Here is an 8,256-nt window from a genome sequence, read left to right as displayed (position 1 = left end):
GCAAAATTTCGACCAAATCGGTTAGGAATTGCGCCCTCTAGAAGCTCAAGAAGTCAAGTCCCCAGATCTGTTTGTATGACAGCTATATCAGGTTATGAACCGCTTTGAACCATACTTGGCACAGGTTTTGGATATCATATTAAAATACTTCGTGCAAAAATTCATTCAAATCGGATAAGAATTGCGCCCTCTAGAGGCTCAAGAAGTCAGGATCCCAGATCGGTTTATATGGCAGCTATATCAGGTAATGGACCGATTTGAACCATACTTGGCACAGCTGTTGGATATTATAATAAAACACATTTGTGCAAAATTTCAAGCGGCTAGCTTTACACCTTCGGAAGTTAGCGTTTCGACAGACAGACAGACGGACGGACATGGCTAGATCGACATAAAATGTCGCGACGATCAAGAATATATATATACTTTATGGAGTCTCAGACGAATATTTCGAGTAGTTACAAACAGAATGACGAAATTAGTATACCCCCATCCTATGGTGGAGGGTATAAAAATATATAGAGGAGACTGAGGGAATTTCACTATACTCTACAGCAATATGAAATTGGGAAGCCCAAGGTACGACGAACATAAATATGGTCCCAACCAACCTATACCAACAAGAGGAATTTGTGCGTAATTTCAAGTGTACTTAAGACAGATGGACGGTTTAACCACTAAACTTGGTTAACCCGAAGCCTTTCGGGTCGACGCAGTTCGAGTTAAGGGAGTGGGCGACGAATGCACATGCAACATTGTGGAACAGCGAAACGGTCGGTAGGAGGGCAAAAATGCTGTGGGGGATCCAGATCGGGAAAAGACGAGGCTATTACTGAAAGGAAGTAAGAAGGAGGTTAGTCTAGCTATTGGTATCATAACGGGACACATAGAACTACGAGCTCACTTAAATAGAATCGGTGCGGCAAGTGAAGAAGATGATGAGACGTTGGAGCATGGCCCGGCTTTCGCATCTAACAGATACCGGCACTTAGGTGGAGACACAATACCAGACACGAACTAACTTAGGGAGCGGTATTGAAAACAATTAAAGATTTTGTAAGCAGCACGGAATTCCTAACTTCAAATTTTCTTTTTAGACGTTAGTTTATAGATTTTAGAGAGCACAGGAAGCCGATTACTGGCTTAGTTGTATGCCCATAGTGGATGGGGCGGATTAATATCTGTACCCTCATGGACCCCTGGAGCCGCAGTTTTTGTCCGATTGGGCTGAAGTTTTGCACTTGGTGTTCTTATATGACTTCCAACAACTGTGTGAAATATGGTTCAAATCGGTTTGTAACCTGGTATAGCTCTTATATTGGATTGCCCAAAAAGTAATTGCGGATTTTTTAAAAGAAAGTAAATGCATTTTTAATAAAACTTAGAATGAACTTTAATCAAATATACTTTTTTTTCTAAAGCAAGCTAAAAGTAACAGCTGATAACTGACAGAAGAAAGAATGCAATTACAGAGTCACAAGCTGTGAAAAAAATTGTCAACGCCGACTATATGAAAAATCCACAATTACTTTTTGGGCAACCCAATATAAACCTATCTCCCGATTTGACTTCTTGAGCCTTTACTTCCTTTAACTTCCAACAATTGTGCTAAGTACGGTCGAAATCGGTATATAACCTGATAAGCTCCCATATAAATCGATCTCCAAATCGGTATATAAGCAAATATAGCTCCCACATAATTCAATCGATTTGACTTCTTAAGCCCCTGGAACCCGCAATTTTTGTCCGCCTTAGCTGAAATTTTGCAAGTAGTATTCTGTTGTGACTTTCAAAAACTGTGCCAAGTACAGTCAAAATCATTCTATAACCTGATATGGCACCCATGTAAACCATCCTTGTTCGGTTCCTAGAAGCTTGACAGAAGTTTGGTATATAAAATAAAATTATGCCCTAAAACTTAATTTATTTTGCATCAATTTTTAACAGAATCCATGGTGGTGGGTTCCCAAGATTCGGTCCGGCGGAATTTGGCACGCTTTTATTTGTTTTGCTTTTAGCCGACTAAGAACATTTGCCTAAATGTTTAATTCCAATTCTTTTAAACTTCAATGTCATTGACTTCCATTAGCCCACATATAGTGAAACAGAAATTCTCAAACTTTTTATAGGTTTATTGATACAATTTTTGCAAAACAAATGCTTTAGAAAGTTTTGTTTGGTATTTAACATGGGAAATTCCTGTACACCAACCAAACCCACTCACTCCCTACCATTTGATGACATTTTGCGCCTCAATATCTCTATCCCCACTAAGATGTATCAGCATTGTTTGTCGTCATGTTTATGGAGTGTCATAATATTTCCATGCCATTAATCGATTATTAATCACATTAAAATGATAAATTTATGACTTCATATCCAACGCCATTGGCACGGGTCAACAGCGGCGGCAGCGTCAGCAACAGTTGTTCGACTTCAATCTGTGGTACAAACCCCATTCGAGTGTTCACACCCAATTTTTTAAAGCCATTAAAACAGAAATAATTTTGCATGACACTATTAAATTAACACATATTTTGTGGCACTTTAATATGACTCAAATGGACTCACAAGCCATCCACAAAAAACAAAACAGCCATAGAAAGAAATCTGTTAAAATACCTAGAAAAAAAAAACAACAACAAAAATTTGAAACCGCACATAAACTATGAAATCATTTGTTCTGATTTTAATTTGTAACACTTTCTCTTGTTATATTCACATTTATTTTATTTGTATTTGTGGCTCTTTAAGAGAATTTTTTTTTTCTTATTTCTTTTGTTATTTTGACAGACATCTAAAATTGTTATTAAATTGTATTTGTAAAAAAAAACAAAAATCTACCATCAATTGAGGCGAATTTTCATAATTGTGACAAGATTGCGAATCTGGTAGTCAAATTAGAGCCCCTATTAAAAATTCCTCTAGAGGGTATGTGATCGATTGCAACGTTGTGTGTCTCAAATCTAAAGTATTCGAGAGTAAAGTATAAGTCTGACAATCAAAATTAGGGTCAAGCTTCGAAAAATCAGTCTCACCCCCAAAATGTCCACATCGTTGCGTCGTACACTTGCCATGATATTCTAAGAAAACATGATACTCTAAGAAACGGTTCGTGTGTGGTATTGTGTTCCCACCTATTTGTCTAACGTCTCACGATCTTCCCCACATGCCCTACCTATGCTTTCACTTGCCGCACCTATTCTGCATAAGTGAGCTCTTAGTCCTATGTATCCTCTAATGATGCTGAAAGCTACACTGATCTCCTTATTTACTTTCAGAAATAGCCTCAACTTCTAAAGATCCGTTTTGTTGTTCATTTTAGTGATCGTTCCTTTTAGTTCCGATCCACAAAAGGAACTAGTTCCTTAGTTCATTTGCGATCCCCTTTTTGGTTTCCTTCATACAAAATAAAAAAAGAGCTTTGAATTTTGTTTTGAACCTTAAAATGCGTGTTTATATTTGTACATATAGATAAAACCATTCAGACTGAATAGGTAATTGAATTTAAAATTAATTTTCTCTACTTTGTTTTAAATAAATATTAAGTCTCGATGTTGAAAAACACACGAATCGAAGCGCATCGAACAATATAGATTAGATAAAAAAGATAATTTGTGGATGCCACCCCGTTTAATTATTTCTGCCACCACATTCACTTAATATGGTTGCCACAAATTATTTATTTTCCTTTCACCTAAATCACAACGAACACAGTTGTTGCCTATTTAAAAAGTTGACGCTTTTATTTAGTTGCTGTATAGAAGCTTAAGAATATGGCTTGGTAATCAGCTGGCCTACAAATTAACAAAAGGAAGAAAAAGAAAAGTGTACATGCAAAAAAAGGAACTATTAAAAAGAAAAAGATGGAACTAGTTCCAGCAGTTCCTTACTTGGATAAATTCCAATGAACTAGTTCCATCCGGAACTACCCAACTTTAGTTCCACAGTGTCAGAAAGTGGAACGTTAACAACCCCGATACTCCGAAGCTTCTCGTGAAAATTAATCGTTCCTCCAGTGGGGTGACTGATAGGCATCACGGAATGTGGAGAGATGGTATTCATAGAAAGTAGACCAAGGCGGAGGCTGTCAGGAAGATAGCCATGAACAGACTGGAATTTATTCTGAGAATATTTTATAAGTGCGTACTAGAAAGCGTTTTTCGGATGTATAAAGACCACTCTGTATGCTGGACACGGCGACAAACTATCTAGCCACTCGACTCCAGGGCATAATCATTGAGAGAGGTGGACTCTTAGCCTAACACAAGTAAAAGCATACTCAGTTCGGCCGGGCCGAATCTTATATACCCTCCACCATGTATCACATTTATCAAATTATTTGGCTGATAACTCTTAATAGACAAACAAAGGATAACGGATAACAATTGCTATGCAATTTTAGCTGTACCAAGTTATGCACCGAATGGCGCCATATTTGGTTTGGTTTTGATTTGACCAAAGTGGAATTCATTGTGCAACATTTCAGCCCAATCGGATAAGAATTGCGCTCTGTAGTGGCTCAAGAAATATAATTTGGAGATCTGTTTATATGGGAGCTATATTAGGTTATAAACTGATTTAGACCATACTTGGCACAGATGTAGGAAGTCATACCAAAACGATATGTTCAAAATTTCAATCAAATCGGATGAGAATTGCTCTCTCTAGAGGTTCGAGAATTATAATCGGGAGATAGCTTTATATTGGTTGTGAACCGGTTTGGGCCATACTTGGCGCTTTAGTTGATGGTCAAACCAAACTATTTCATGCGAAATTTCAGTCATGATCCGAGATCAGATGATATTGGATCTATATCAGGATATAAACCGATTTAAACCATACTTGGCGCAGTTGTTAGAAGTTAGAGCAAAACAATTTATGCAAAATTTCAGCCCAATCGGGTAATAATGGCAAGATGCACAATCGGCTTACATGGGAGCTATATTGGGTTAAAAACCGATTTGAGCCATACTTGGCACAGTTTATGATGGTCAAACGAAAACACTTTATCCAAAATTTCAGTCAAATCTGATAATAATTTCGCCCTCTACCGACTCAAGAACTCAAGATCCGAAATCGGTTTATATGGGAGCTATATCAGGTTATGAACCAATTTGAAGCCTACTTGGTGGAATTGGATATGATAAGAATTGAGCCCTATAGAGAAGTCAAGATCTGAGATCGGTTTTTATGACAGCTACATCAATCAGGTTAAGGAATGATTTCAATCATACTTAGCTCAGTTGTTGGAAGTGCAAATCGAACACTTGATGCAAAATTTCAGCCAAATCGGATAAGAATTGCGCCCTTTAGAGGCTCAAGAATTCAATATCTAAGATCGGTTTATATGGCAGCTATACCAAAACATGGACCGATTTGGCCCAATTACAATCCCAATCGACCTGCACAAATAAGAAGTGTTTTTGCAAATTTTCAAGCACCTGGCTTTACTCCTTCGAAAGTAAGCGTACTTTTGACAGACAAACGGACGGACAGACGGACAGACAGACGGACGGACATGTCTAATTCGACTTAGGTTGTCAAGACGATCAAAATATATATACCTTGTTGGATCTCAGATCAATACTCGATGCGTTACAAATGGATTGACGAAATTAGTATACCCCCATTCTATGGTGGAGGGTATAGAAATTACTTGTGGACATAGAAGTCTTTAATGGGACCCCTAAGAGATCTGGTAGGATGTTCTCCGGGTACTCAGAGAGAATTTTAGAGTGCCTGTGTATCTGATGAGTATGATGACAAGTCACCTGTATAACAGAGGTAAAATGGCAAATTTTGCCCTTGAATATTCCACTAAGGAACAGGGGCAAACTTCTCACCTATCAATGAGTCCAGTCCGATTCAAGTTTAAGCTCAATGATAAGGTCCTCCTTTTTATAGCCGAGTCAGAACGGCGTGCCCCAGTGCGATACCTCTTTGGAGGGAAGTTTTACATGGCATATTACCTCACAAATGTTGCCAGCATTAAGAGGGGAAAGCCATCGCTGACAATTTTTATACCCTCCACCATAAGATGGGGGGTATACTAATTTCGTCATTCTGATTGTAACTACTCGAAATATTCGTCTGAGACCCCATAAAGTATATATATTCTTGATCGTCGTGAAATTTTATGTCGATCTAGCCATGTCCGTCCGTCTGTCCGTCCGTCCGTCCGTCCGTCCGTCCGTCCGTCCGTCCGTCCGTCCGTCCGTCCGTCCGTCCGTCCGTCCGTCCGTCCGTCTGTCTGTCGAAAGCACGCTAACTTCCGAAGGAGTAAAGCTAGCCGCTTGAAATTTTGCACAAATACTTCTTATTAGTGTAGGTCGGTTGGTATTGTAAATGGGCCATATCGGTCCATGTTTTGATATAGCTGCCATATAAACCGATCTTGGGTCTTGACTTCTTGAGCCTCTAGAGTGCGCAATTCTTATCCGATTGGGATGAAATTTTGCACGACGTGTTTTGTTATGATCCTAAACAACTGTGCCAAGTATGGTTCAAATCGGTTCATAACCTGATATAGCTGCCATATAAACCGATCTTGGGTCTTGACTTCTTGGGCCTCTAGAGTGCGCAATTCTTATCCGATTGGGATGACATTTTGCACAACGTGTTTTGTTATGATATCCAACGACTGTGCCAAGTATGGTTCAAATCGGTTCATAACCTGATATAGCTGCCATATAAACCGATCTGGGATCTTGACTTCTTGAGCCTCTATAGTGCGCAATTCTTATCCGATTGGGATGAAATTTTGTACGACGTGTTTTGCTATGATATCCAACAACTGTGCCAAGTATGGTTCAAATCGGTCCATAACCTGATATAGCTGCCATATAAACCGATCTTGGGTCTTGACTTCTTGAGCCTCTAGAGTGCGCAATTCTTATCCGATTGGAATGAAATTTTGCACGACATGTTTTGTTATTATATCCAACAACTGTGCCAAGTAGGGTTCAAATCGGTTCATAACCTGATATAGCTGCCATATAAACCGATCTGGGGTCTTGACTTCTTGAGCCTCTAGAGTGCGCAATTCTTATCCGATTGGAATGAAATTTTGCGCGACGTGTTTCGTTACGATATCCAACAACTGTGTCAAGTATGGTTCAAATCGGTCCATAACCTTATATAGCTGTCATATAAACCGATCTTGGGTCTTGACTTCTTGAGCCTCTAGAGGTCGCAATTATTATCCGATTTGCCTGAAATTTTGTACGACGGATTCTCTCATGACCATTCACATACGTGTTTATTATGGTCTGAATCGGTATATAGCCCAATACAGCTCCCATATAAATCGATCTCTCTATTTTACTTCTTGAGCCCACAAAGGGCGCAATTCTTATTCGAATTGGCTGACATTTTACACAGGTCTCCAACATATAATTTAATTGTGGTCCAAACCGGACCATATCTTGATATCGCTCTAATAGCAGAGCAAATCTTTTTTTATATCCTTTTTTTGCCTAAGAAGAGATGCCGGGAAAAGAACTCGACAAATGCGATCCATGGTGGAGGGTATATAAGATTCGGCCCGGCCGAACTTAGCACGCTTTTACTTGTTTTATGATCGTTACGACTTCCAACAACTGATATAGCTGCCATATAAACCTATCTGGGATATTGACTTCTTAAGCACAGGGGGCGCAATTCTTATTAAGAAATTTTACACAATGACTTCTACTATGGTCTCCAACAATCAATTCAATTATGGTCCAAATCGGAGCATAACGTGATTTAGCACCAATAGCATAACAATTCTTTTCCTTTGTTTGCCCAAAAAGAGATACCGGGAAAAGAGCTCGATAAATGCGATCTATGGTGGAGGGTCTATGACATACGGCCCATCCGAACTTATAACGCTTTTACCAGTTTTTTTTTTTTTTTGTGATCAGGATAGAAAAATGTTCTACGCATGTGACGAGTACCTCTCTTGCCTTATGTCGTACACTGTTATAAGCGGTTCCGGCGCCCATAAAAGGCGCATTTTTTGTCCGATGGCGCCGAAATTTGAAACAGTGAGTTGTGTTAGGCCCTTCGACATCCTTCTTCAATTTGGCTAAGATCGGTCCAGATTTTAATATAGCTGCCATATAGCCCGATCTCTCGATTTAATGTTTTGGGGCCATAAAAGGCGCATTTATTGTCCACTGTCGCCGAAATTTGGGACAGTGAGTTGTGTTAGGTCTTTTAACATCCTTCTTCAATTTGGCCTAGATGGGCCCAGATTTGAATGTACCTGCC

Source organism: Stomoxys calcitrans, chromosome 5 (genome assembly GCF_963082655.1).
Source record: "Stomoxys calcitrans chromosome 5, idStoCalc2.1, whole genome shotgun sequence".
NCBI lineage: Eukaryota > Metazoa > Arthropoda > Insecta > Diptera > Muscidae > Stomoxys > Stomoxys calcitrans.
This window is presented reverse-complemented; position numbering follows the sequence as displayed.